Here is a 13959-nt window from a genome sequence, read left to right on the forward strand (position 1 = left end):
CCTGGGGACAGCTGGACACACCTGGTGGCACCTGGGGACAGCTGGACACACCTGGTGGCACCTGGGGACAAGGCCAGGACAGGACAGGAGGTTGTGGCAGTGTGTCAGTGGCACCTGGGCACACCTGGGCACACCTGGTGGCACCGGGGCACACCTGAGGTGGCACCTGGGCAGGTTTGGTGGCACCTGGGCACATCTGGTGGCACCTGGACAGGTTTGGTGGCACCTGGGGTGGCACCTGGGCACACCTGGTGGCACCTGGGCACACCTGAGCTGGCACCTGGGCACACCTGGTGGCACCTGGGCACACCTGGGGTGGCACCTGCCATTGTCACCTGTCCCCAGGGGCTGAAGGGCTCTGTCCCCTCCCCCCCTTAAATTTAGGACAAATTTGGGGAATTTTTCCCCAAATTTTTGGGATTTTTTTCCCAATTTTTAGGAATTTTCCCCCCAATTTTTTCATATTTTCCTCCATCAGAAAAATCCCAAATTTGGGGGATTTTTTTTTTTCCTCCAGGTAAATCCCAAATTTTAGGGATTTTCCCGAAAATTTTAGAATTTTTTGCCTAAATCCCAAATTTTAGGGATTTTCCCCAAAATTTTAGAATTTTTCCCTAAATCCCAAATTTTAGGGATCTTCCCCTAAAATGTTTCCCTGTCTAAATCCCAAGTTTTAGGGATTTGTTCCCCCAAATTTTTACAATTTTTTCCCTAAATCCCAAATTTTAGGGATTTTCCCCTCCAATTTTTTCTATTTTCCCCCATTAAATAAATCCCAAAATTTGGGATTTTTTTTTCCTTCTAGATAAATCCCAAATTTTACTGTTTTCTCCCAGTTTTTAAGATTTTTTTTTTTCCCTAGATAAATCCCAAATTTTAGGGATTCTCCCCTCCATTTTTTAGGATTTTTCCCCCCAATTTTTGAGAATTTTTTTTCCCCAATTTTTGGGATTTCCCCCTAAATTTTGGGAATTTTTTTCCCCTCCAAATTTTGGGATTTTCCTCCCAATTTTTAGGATTTTCCCCCAATTTTTTGGGATTTTTCCCCCAAAATTATGTGGATTTTTTTTTCCTCCAAATTTTGGGATTTTCTCCCCTAAATTTTGGGATTTTTCCCTCCAAATTTTAGGGTTTCCCCCCCACCCCAATTTTTCAGATTTTTCCACCCAATTTGGGGATTTTCTCTCCAATTTTTGGGATTTTTCTCCCCAATGTTTTGGGATTTTTCCCTCCCCAATTTTTGGGACTTCCCCCCCAATTTTTGGGATTTTTTCCGCCCCCAAGTTTTGGGATTTTTTTCCCTCCCCAATTTTTGGAATTTTTCCCTCCAAATTTTGGGATTTCCCCCCCAATTTTTGGGATTTTTCCCTCCCCAGTTTTAGAATTTTCTCTCCTAATTTTTGGGATTTACCCCTCCAAATTTTGTGATCTTTCCCCCCAATTTTTGGGATTTTTCCCTCCCCAATTTTTAGGACTTTTCCCCCAATTTTTTTTTTAATGTTTTCCCCAATTTTTGGGATTTTCCCCCTTTGTAAATTTTGTACAGCCGAAAACTCCCCCAAATCCCCTAAAAATTCCCCAAAATTCCTTTTGAAATTCCCCGAAATCCCCCCAAAGCCGCCCCCCCCGGGGGCTCAGCGCTGCCTTATCACCGTGTGATAACGGGGAGCCCCAAAATCCCCCAAATTCCCCCCAAAAATCCCCGGAGTGGCCCGAAATTCCCCTTTTTTCACGGAATTTTCTTGGATATTTATTTGGGGTTTTTTGGGGGGGGTTTTGGGGGTGGGGGAGGGGCGGCAATAAAAGATTTTGGCAAAAACTGCGGCGGCCACAAGGGGGGGGGAGGGGACAAAAATGGGGCAAAAAGGGACAAAAATGGAACTAAAAGGGACATTTCCAGTGTCGCCATCCCCCCCCGTTGTCCCCAAATGCCCTGAATTGTCCCCAAATTCCCCCAAATTGTCCCCAAATCCCCTGAATTGTCCCCAAATCCCCTCTCAGTGTCCCTAAATTGTCCCCAAATCCCCTGAATTGTCCCCAAATTGCCCCAAATTGTCCCCAAATCCCCTCTCAGTGTCCCCAAATTGTCCCTAAATCCCTCTCAGTGTCCCCAAATTCCCCCAAATTGTCCCCAAATCCCCTCATTGTACCCAAATTCCCCCCCATTGTACCCAAATTGTCCCCAAATCCCCTCTCAGTGTCCCCAAATTGTCCCCAAATCCCTGAAGTGTCCCCAAATTCCTCAGAATTGTCCCCAAATCCCTCCCATTGTCCCCAAATTCCTCTGAATTGTCCCCAAATCCCCCCAAATTGTCTCCAAATCCCCTCATTGTCCCCAAAATGTCCCCAAATCCCCCCCCCATTGTCCCCAGATTGTCCCCAAATCCCCTCCGTTGTCCCCAAATTGTGCCCAAATTGTCCCCAAATCCCCCCCATTGTCCCCAGATTGTCCCCAAATCCCCTCCATTGTCCCCAAATCCCCCCCCATTGTCCCCAATCCCCCCCCATTGTCCCCAATCCCCCCCCATTGTCCCCAATCCCCCCCCATTGTCACCTCCTGTCCCTGGTGGGACCCCCCCCCCCCGTGTGTTGGGGACATTGGGGACATTGGGGGGGCTGGCACTGGGGGGCACAGGGGACATCAAAGGGACACCTGGGGACATTGGGGGGGCGCAGGGGACATCTGGGGACATAGGGAGGGGCACGGGGATGGATGTGGCACTCGGTGACATCGGAGGACACCAGAGAGGGCACCTGGGGACACAAACCGGGACAGGGACACCGTGGGGACACTGTGGGGACAGGGACTGAGATGGGGACATCATGGGGACACAAACTTCAATTGTGACAACTGGGATGGGGACAGGGACCAGGATGGGGACACCATGGGGACAGGGACTGGGTTGGGGACACCACGGGACAGGGACACCGTGGGGACAGGGACTGGGATGGGGACATCATAGGGACAAACTGGGACAGGGACTGAGATGGGGACAGGGCCACCAATTGGGGACAGGGACACTGTGGGGACAAGGACAGCATGGGGACACCAATGGGGACAGGGACTGGGTTGGGGACACCATGGGGACACCATGGGGACACCATGGGGACAGGGACAGCATGGGGACAGGGACAGCATGGGACACCATGGGGACACCAGGGGGACAGGAACTGGGACGGGGACACCATGGGGACACAAACTTCAATTGTGACAACTGGATGGGGACAGGGACTGGGCTGGGGACACCAATGGGAACAGGGTCACCAGGGGGACACCATGGGGACACCGACTTCAATGGGGACAGCTGGGATGGGGACAGGGACAGCATGGGGACAGGGGACACTGTGGGGACACCGTGGGGACAGGGACTGGGACTGGGACAGGACACGATGGGGACATGACGGGACAGCACCAGGACAGGGCCATCAACTGGGACAGGGACACCAATGGGGACACCATGGGGACACCGACTTCAATTGTGACAACTGGATGGGGACAGGGACCAGGATGGGGACACCAATGGGGACAGGGACACTGTGGGACACCATGGGGACAGGGCCACCAGCTGGGACAGGAACGTGTTGGGGACACTGACTTCAGTGGGGACAACCGGGATGGGACAGGACCTGGATGGGGACACCAAAGGGGACAGAAACTGGGCTGGGACACCATGGGGACACAAACTGGGACAGGGACTGGGACAGGGACACCAACTGGGACAGGGACACCGTGGGGACAGGAACTGGGACGGGGACAGCATGGGGACACAAACTTCAATTGTGACAACTGGGATGGGGACAGGGACCGGGATGGGGACACCAATGGGGACAGGGACTGGGACAGGGACATCATGGGGACACCAATGGGGACAGGGACACTGTGGGGACACCGTGGGGACAGGAACTGGGACAGGGACACCGTGGGGACAGGGACTGGGACAGGGACATCATGGGGACACAAACTTCAATTGTGACAACTGGGATGGGGACACCAATGGGCACAGGGACACCGTGGGGACAGGGACACGATGGGGACATGACGGGGACAGCACCAGGACAGGGCCATCAACTGGGACAGGGACACCAATGGGGACAGGGACACTGTGGGGACACCATGGGGACAGGGCCACCAACTGGGACAGGAACGTGTTGGGGACACTGACTTCAGTGGGGACAACCGGGATGGGGACAGGACCTGGATGGGGACACCAAAGGGGACAGAAACTGGGTTGGGGACACCATGGGGACACAAACTGGACAGGGACTGGGACAGGGACACCAACTGGGACAGGGACACCGTGGGGACACCGTGGGGACAGGAACTGGGACAGGGACACCGTGGGGACAGGGACTGGGACAGGGACATCATGGGGACACCGTGGGGACAGGGACTGAGGCAGGGACACCATGGGGACACAAACTTCAATTGTGACAACTGGGATGGGGACACCAATGGGGACAGGGACACCACGGGGACAGGGACACGATGGGGACAGCACCAGGACAGGGCCATCAACTGGACAGGGACACCGTGGGGACAGGGACTGGGACGGGGACACCATGGGGACACCGTGGGGACACAAACTTCAATTGTGACAACTGGGATGGGGACAGGGCCTCGAGGGGGACACCACGGGGACAGGGACACTGTGGGGACACCATGGGGACACAAACTGGGACAGGGACAGGAACTGGGACAGGGACAAGAACCAGAACGGGGGCACGAACCACGATGGGGACAGGGATGGTGACGGGAACAGGGACACAAACTGGGACAGGGACACGATGGGGACAGGGACACAAACTGGGACACAAACTGGGACAGGGACACAAACTGGGATGGGGACAAGAACCGAGACAGGGACGTGGTGGGGACACAGACTGGGATGGGGACCTGAATTAGGATTGGGGACACAAACTGGGACAGGGACAGGAACTGGGACACGATGGGGACACGATGGGGACACCAGCTGGGACAGGGACAGGAACTGGGACACGATGGGGACACGATGGGGACACCAGCTGGGACAGGGACAAAGACCAGGATGGGGACAGGAACTAAAATGGGGACAGAACCGGACTGGGACAGGGACGTGATGGGGACAAGGACTCGGGACTGGGACTGGGATGGGGACACGATGGGGACAAGAAATGCAGTGGGGACAAGAACTGGGACAGGGACACGATGAGGACACAGAATTCGATGGGGACAAGGACCTGAACCAGGACTGGGGACACAAACTGGGACGGGGACAGGAACTGGGACACGATGGGGACACCAGCTGGGACAGGGACAGGAACTGGGACATGATGGGGACACGATGGGGACACCAACTGGGACAGGGACAAAGACCAGGATGGGGACAGGAACTAAAATGGGGACAGAACCGGACTGGGACAGGGACGTGATGGGGACAAGGACTCGGGACTGGGACTGGGACGGGGACACGATGGGGACAAGAAATGCAGTGGGGACAGGAACTGGGACAGGGACACGATGGGGACACAGAATTCGATGGGGACAAGAACTGGGACAAGGACCTGAACCAGGACTGGGGACACGAACTGGGACGGGGACATGAAGGTGACACGAACTGGGACGGGAACAAGGACCGGGACAGGGACAAAAACCAGGATGGGGACAGGGACTGGGGACACGAACTGGGACGGGGACATGATGGGGACACCATGGGGGACAAGAACCAGGATGGGGACAACACCGTGGAGGGGACATCAGGCTGTCCCCAACTGTCCCCCACACTGTTCCCAGGTGTCCCCAAGGTGTCCCCAGGGTGTCCCCGCTGTCCCAAGCTGTCCCCAGGCTGTCCCCACACTGTCCATAGCTGTCCCCACACTGTCCCCAAGGTGTTCCCGCTGTCCCAGCTGTCCCCCAGGGTGTCCCCGTTGTCCCCAAGCTGTCCCCAGGCTGTCCCCGCACTGTCCCCAGGCTGTCCCCGCTGTCCCCACGCTGTCCCCGCTGTCCCCACGTTGTCCCCAAGGTATCCCCACGTTGTCCCCAAGGTATCCCCACGTTGTCCCCGGGGTGTCACACGCCGGCCGCGGGCCGCGCATGCGCAGCCAGCAGCAGCCGCAGGGGCGTGGCCGCGCTGTCGCTGTCGCCGTCGCTGTCGCTGCCCCGGTCCGGCCGCACCATCCGGTCGTGCTGCAGGCTGAAACGGCGCGCGCGGCGGCTGCGGGACCGGTACGGACCGGTATGAACCAGTATGGACCGGGATAAACCAGTATGGACCGGTATAAACCAGTATGGACCGGTATAAACCAGTATGGACCGGTATAAACCAGTATGGACCGGTATAAACCAGTACATCCGGTCGTGCTGCAGGCTGAAACGGCGCGCGCGGCGGCTGCGGGACCGGTACGGACCGGTATGAACCGGGATAAACCAGTATGGACCGGTATAAACCAGTATAAACCAGTATAAACCAGTACATCCGGTCGTGCTGCAGGCTGAAACGGCGCGCGCGGCGGCTGCGGGACCGGTACGGACCGGTATGAACCGGGATAAACCAGTATGGACCGGTATAAACCAGTATAAACCAGTATAAACCAGTACATCCGGTCGTGCTGCAGGCTGAAACGGCGCGCGCGCCGGCTGCGGACCAGTATAAACCGGTATAAACTGGTATGGACCGGTACGGAGTGATATAAACCAGTGCGGACCAGTATGAACCGGTATAAACCAGTATAAACCAGTACATGTGGTCGTGCTGCAGGCTGAAACGGCGCGCGCGCCGGCTGCGGACCAGTATAAACCGGTATAAACTGGTATGGACCGGTACGGAGTGATATAAACCAGTGCGGACCAGTATGAACCGGTACAAACCAGTATAAACCAGTACATCCGGTCGTGCTGCAGGCTGAAACGGCGCGCGCGCCGGCTGCGGGACCGGTACGGACCGGTATAAACCAGTATGGACCAGTAAAATACAAGCCAAACCCCTCCAAACCAGTATGAACCATTCTAAACCAGCATAAACCAGTCCAAACCCATCCAAAGCAGTCTAAACCCATCCAAAGCAGTATAAACCAGTACGAACCAGTCCAAACCAGTATAAACCAGTCCAAACCAGTATGAAACGCTCCAAACCAGCACAAACCAGCACAAACCAGTATGAACCCCTCCAAACCAGTCCAAACCAGTACGAACCAGTCCAAACCAGTACGAACCAGTAGGGGCGGCGCTCCTCGGGGCTGAGGCTGCGCCAGAGCTGGGCCAGGTCCCGCGTGGCCGCCGTGGAGGTGAGGCCGGGGATGGCGCTGTCACCTCAGTGTCACCTCAGTGCCACCAAAGTGCCACCAAAGTGCCACCAAAGTGTCACCAACTCCCCCGTGTCACCTCCCCAGGGTCCTCAGGTGTCCCCAAGGTCCCCCCCCCCATCGCCGTCCTCCCCGTGTCCCCCTCAGTGTCCCCTCCGTTGTCCCCTCCCTGTGCACCTCGCTGTCCCCAATGTCCCCAATGTCCCCAATGCCTTCCAATGTCCCCAATGTCCCCAGTGTCCCCAATGTCCCCAGTGTCCCCAGTGTCCCCAATGTCCCCATATCCCCCAATTGTCCCCAAAATCTCCACATCCCCCCAATGTCCCCAGTGTCCCCAATGCCTCCCGATGTCCCCAATGTCCCCAGTGTCCCCAGTGTCCCCCCGTGTCCCCAAATGTCCCCAGGTGTCCCCATAACCCCGATGTTCCTGTAACCCCCCAAGTGTCTCCAATGTCCTCCAATGTCCCCAATGTCCCCACGTCCCCAATGTCCCCAATGTCCCCACGTCCCCATACCCCCACATCCCCCAACTGTCCCCAATGTCCCCAAAGTCCCCAATGTCCCCTAAGTCCCCATATCCCCAGTGTCCCCAGTGTCCCCAGTGTCCCCAATGTCCCCAATGTCCCCAGGTGTCCCCAATGTCCCCAGGTGTGTCCTCACGTACACGTGGCAGAACATGATGAAGCCACTCCCCTGTGTCCCCAATGTCCCCGATGTCCCCAATGTCCCCTCCATGTCCCCAATGTCCCCATACCCCCATATCCCCCAATTATCCCCAATGTCCCCATAACCCCCAAAGTCCCCAAGTGTCCCCAGTGTCCCCAATGTCCCCACATCACCCCAATTGTCCCCAGCGTCCCCAATGTCCCCAATGTCCCCCAATGTCCCCAACATCCCAAATAACTCCACATCCCCAATGCCCCCAACTGCCCCCAATTGTCCCCAGCGTCCCCAATGTCCCCAATGTCCCCAATGTCCCCATTGTCCCCAATGTCCTCAATGTCCCCAATGTCCCCAATGTCCCCAACACCCCGTATCCCAACTGTCCCCCCAATGTCCCCAATGCCCTCAATGTCCCCACATGTCCTCAACGTCCCCAATGTCCCAAATGTCCCCAACGCCTCCAATGTCCCCGAAGTCCCCAATGTCCCCCAAGGTCCCCAGTGTCCCCAAAGTCCCCAGTGTCCCCAACACCCCAATGTCCCAACAACCCCCAATATCCCCACATCCCCCCCAATGTCCCCAACGTCCCCACATCCCCCCGATGTCCCCAACGCCTCCAATGTCCCCAATGTCCCCAACACCCCCAGTGTCCCTGATGTCCCCAGGTGTCACCTCATGTACTCGTGCTGGTTCACGCGGCAGAACATGATGAAGCCACTCCCCAATGTCCCCAACATCCCCAATGTCCCCAACGCCTCCAATGTCCCCGAAGTCCCCAGTGTCCCCCAATGTCCCCCAAGGTCCCCAGTGTCCCCAAAGTCCCCAGTGTCCCCAACACCCCAATGTCCCAACAACCCCCAATGTCCCCACATCCCCCCAATGTCCCCAACGTCCCCACATCCCCCCGATGTCCCCAATGTCCCCAATGTCCCCAATGTCCCCGTAACCCCCATTTCCCCAGTGTCCCCCAGGTGACCCCAATGTCCCCGATGTCCCCAGCGTCCCCACATCCCCCCCAGCATCCCCAACACCCCCGATGTCCCCAATGTCCCCGATGTCCCCAGGTGTCACCTCATGTACTCGCGCCGGTTCACGCGGCAGAACATGATGAAGCCGTTGACGCACTTGCGCTTGCGGGGACGTCCCTGTCCCTGTCCCTGTCCCTGTCCTTGTCCTTGTCCTTTTCCCTGTCCCTGTCCCTGTCTCTGTCCTTGTCCCTGTCCCTGTCCCTGTCCTTGTCCTTTTCCCTGTCCCTGTCCCTGTCTCTGTCCTTGTCCCTGTCCCTGTCCCTGTCTGTGTCCCTGTCCCCGGCCGCGCGTCCCCTCAGGGCCACCGGAGGCCACCGGGTCCTGTGGGGACAGGAGACAGAGAGGTGGCACCGGGGTGGCATTGGAGAGACAAGGGTGACAGCGAGGGTGACATTGAGGGTGACAATGAGGGTGACACTGAGGTCAGAGAGGTGGCACCGGGGTGGCATTGGAGAGACAAGGGTGACAGCGAGGGTGACACTGAGGGTGGCACTGAGGTCAGAGAGGTGGCACCGGGGTGGCATTGGAGAGAGGAGGAGGGTGACAATGAGGGTGACACTGAGGGTGGCATTAAGGGCAGAGAGGTGGCACTGGGGTGACAATGAGGGTGACACTGAGGGCAGGGAGGTGACACTGGGGGTGACATCCAGGTGACAATGGGGAGGTGACACAGGGCGGGTGACAGCGGGGGAGGTGACAATGGGGAGGTGACACTGGGGGGACATCGAGATGACACTGGGGAGGTGACATCAGGGAGATGACAATGGGGAGGTGACAATGGGGGTGGCACTGGGGGTGACACTGGGGGGGTGACAATGGGGAGGTGACACTGGGGGGGTGACACTGGGGGGGTGACAATAGGGGAGGTGACAATGGGGGTGGCACCGGGGAGGTGACAATGGGGAGGGGACAATGAGGGTGACACTGGGGATGGCAATGGGGAAGTGACAATGGAGGAGGTGACAATGGGGAGGTGACAATCCGGGTGGCAACAGGGAGGTGACAATGACAGAGGTGATAATGGGGAGGTGACAATGGGGGAGGTGACAATGGGGGTGGCAATAGGGAGGTGACAATGGGGGTGGTGACAATGGGGAGGTGACAATGAGGGTGGCACTTGGGATGGCAATAGGGAGGTAACAATGGGGGAGGTGACACTGGGGGTGACACTGAGGGTGTGACAATGGGGGAGGTGACAATGGGGAGGTGACAATGAGGGTGACACTGGGGATGGCAATGGGGAGGTGACAATGGGGGAGGTGACAATGGGGGTGACACTGAGGGTGTGACAATGGGGGAGGTGACAATGGGGAGGTGACAATGAGGGTGACACTGGGGATGGCAATGGGGAGGTGACAATGGGGGTGGCAATAGAGAGAGATGACAATGGGGAGGTGACAATGGGGAGGTCACAAAGAAGGTGACACCAGGGATGGCAATAGGGAGGTGACAATGGGGGAGGTGACACTGGGGGGGTGACAATGGGGGAGGTGACAATGGGGGTGGCAATAGAGAGATGACTATGGGGAGGTGACACTGGGGATGGTGACACCAGGGAGGTGACACTGGGGGAAGTGACAATGGAGGAGGTGACAATGGGGGTGGCAATAGGGAGGTGACAATGGGGAGGTGACAATGGGGAGGTGACAATGGGGATGGCAATAAGGAGGTGACAATGGGGGTGGTGACAATGGGAAGGTGACAATGAAGGTGACACCGGGGGTGACACTGGGGGGGTGACAATGGAGGAGGTGACAATGGGGGTGACAATGGGGAAGGTGACAATGGGGAGGTGACAATGGGAAGGTGACAATGAAGGTGACACCGGGGATGGCAACGGGGAGGTGACAATGGGGAGGTGACAATGGGGAGGTGACAATGGGGGAGGTGACAATGGGGAGGTGACAATGAAGGTGACACCGGGGATGGCAATGGGGAGGTGACAATGGGGAGGTGACAATGGGGAGGTGATAATGGGGGTGGCAATAGGAAGGTGACACCAGGGAGGTGACAATGAAGGTGACACCGGGGATGGCAATAAGGAGGTGACAATGGGGAGGTGACAATGGGGAGGTGACAATGAAGGTGACACCGGGGATGGCAATGGGGAGGTGACAATGGGGGTGGCAATAGAGAGGTGACACTGGGGGGGTGACAATGGGGAGGTGACACCGGGGATGGCAATAAGGAGGTGACAATGGGAGTGGTGACAATGGGAAGGTGACAATGAAGGTGACACCGGGGATGGCAATGGGGAGGTGACAATGGGGGTGGTGACAATGGGGGGGGGTGACAATGAGGGTGACAATGGGGAGGTGACAATGGGGGGGAGGTGACACCGATGGGGGGAGGGGCAGCACCCACCTGGGGGCTGAGCTGCGCGTCCGGGAACAGCTCTGGGAGGGGGGGAGGGGACACAAAGTGACACTGGGGGGGGGGGGAGGGGACAACTCCAAATCCCCCAAAACCCCCCCAAAAAAACCCGACAAAAATAACCCAAAAAATCTCAAAAACCTCCCCAATTTCCCCCCCCCCCCAAAAATCTCAAATTTCCCACCTAAAAATCTCCCAAAAAATACAAAAAAACCCACAAAAACATTAAAACCCCCAAATTTCTCCCAATCCCCACCAAAATTCCTAAAAAAAAATAGAAAATAACCCCAAATCCCCCAATCCCCCCGCAAAAACCAAAATTTCACAAAAATTTGCCCCCAAACTTTGTAAAAAACCCATGAAAAATATAAAAAAAACCAAATTTCCCCAACATCCCCAAAATCCCACCAAAAAAATACCCCAAAAACCTCAACATTTCACCAAACCTCCCCAAAAACCACAAAAATAACCCCAAAAAACTCAAAAAAAAAAAAAGACAAAAAAGGAAAAAGGCCCCAAACCCCCAAATCCCATCAAACCCCCCCCCAAAAAAAAAAAACAAAAAAAACACAAAAAAAAGTAAAAAAAATCAAAATTTTCCCAAATATTCCTCCCCAAAAATGCACAAAAAAATCCCAAAAAAATCCCCAAAATGCCAAATTTTCCCTGGCCCACCTCTGACGACGCCCTCGGGGGGCTCGGGGGGCTCGGGGGGGGTGAAGAGGGAGGGGCTGAGCCCCAGGACCCCCCCCCGGGGCTGGGGGGGGCTCAGGGGGGGCTCCCAGTCCGGCCCAGTTTGGCAGAGCCAGGGACTGGTGTCCCCCTCCCCCTCCTCTTCCTCCTCCTCCTCCTCCTCCTCTTCTTCCTCCCTGGGAAGGGGGAAATACCCCAAAATTTTGCATCGAAAAGCAAAAAAAATTTCCGAAATTGCAACTCGAAAAGACAAAAAAATAAATATCAAAATTCCGATTAAAAAGCCCCAAAAAACTAACTCCGAAATTTCTCCTCAAAAATTCTCCATAAAATTTCCCCCCAAAAGCTCCCCAAATTTCCCCCGAAAACCCCAAAATCTTTCCCCAGGACCCCCCAAATTTCAGCCCCAAAAACCCCAAAATTTCCCCTCAAAAATTTAACCCCTAAATCCCCAAATTTCCCCCAAATCCCCCCAAAAAATTTCCCCCCAAAACCCCAAAATCTTTCCCCAGGACCCCCCAAATTTCAGCCCCAAAAACCCAAAATTTCCCCTCAAAATTTAACCCCTAAATTTCCCCACATTTCACCCCAAAACCCCAAAAAATTTCCCCCCAAAACCTCCCCAAATTTCCCCCGAAAACCCCAAAATCTTTCCCCAGAACCCCCCAAATTTCAGCCCCAAAAACCCCCAAAATTTCCCATCAAAATTTAACCCCTAAATCCCCAAATTTCCCCCAAACCCCCCACAAAAAAAGTCCCAAAAAGTCCCAAAAAGTCCCAAATGTCCCCAAATGTCCCCAAAAAGTCCCCAAAATGTCCCCAAATGTCCCCAAGTGTCCCCACCTGGGCTCGGTGTCCCCAAGGCTGGGGGGGGGCGGCTCCGAGGGGTCCCCGCAGGGGGAGAGGCCTGGGGGGATTTTGGGGGGATTTTAGGGGATTTTGGGGTTTTTTTGGGGTCGGGATAATTTGGGGAGGGGTCTGGTGGGGGCTAAAGGGGATTTTGGGGGGATTTTTAGGGGGATTTTAGGGGATTTTGGGGTTTTTTGGGGGGTCGGGATAATTTGGGGAGGGGTCTGGGGGGGTCTAAAGGGGATTTGAGGGGGATTTTGGGGGGTTTAAAGGGGATTTTTTTGGGGTTTTTTTTGGGGAGTGGTCTCTAAATTGGGGAGGGGTCCCCGATTTGGGGAGGGGTCTCCAATTTGGGTTGGGGTCCCAATTTGGGTTGGGGCCTCTAATTTGGGTTGGGGTCCCTGATTTGGGTTGGGGTCTCTGATTTGGGTTGGGGTCCCCAATTTGAAGAGGGGTCTCCAATTTGGGTTGGGGTCTCTAATTTGGGTTGGGGTCTCTAATTTGGGTTGGGGTCCCTCATTTGGGGAGGGGTCTCTAAATTGGGTTGGGGTCCCCGATTTGGGTTGGGGTCCCCAATTTGGGTTGGGTTCTCTAATTTGGGTTGGGGTCCCAATTTGGGTGGGGGTCCCGCTGTCCCCAATTTGGGTGGGGGTCCCGGTTATTTGGGTGGGGGTCCCTGATTTGAGGAGGGGTCCCGGTTTGGGTGGGGGTCCCGGTTATTTGGGTGGGGGTCCCGGTTATTTGGGTGGGGGTCCCTGATTTGAGGAGGGGTCCCGGTTATTTGGGTGGGGTCCCAGTTTGGGTTGGGGTCCCAGTTTGGGTGGGGGTCCCGGTTTGGGTGGGGGTCCCGGTTATTTGGGTGGGGGTCCCTGATTTGAGGAGGGGTCCCGGTTATTTGGGTGGGGTCCCAGTTTGGGTGGGGGTCTCTGATTTGAGGAGGGGTCCCCAATTTGGGTGGGGGTCCCAATTTGGGTGGGGGTCCCCAGTTTGGGTGGGGGTCCCAGTTTGGGTGGGGGTCCCAGTTTGGGTGGGGGTCCCGGTTATTTGGGTGGGGGTCCCGGTTATTTGGGTGGGG

Source organism: Melospiza melodia, unplaced genomic scaffold (genome assembly GCF_035770615.1).
Source record: "Melospiza melodia melodia isolate bMelMel2 unplaced genomic scaffold, bMelMel2.pri scaffold_140, whole genome shotgun sequence".
Classification (NCBI taxonomy): Eukaryota; Metazoa; Chordata; class Aves; order Passeriformes; family Passerellidae; genus Melospiza; species Melospiza melodia.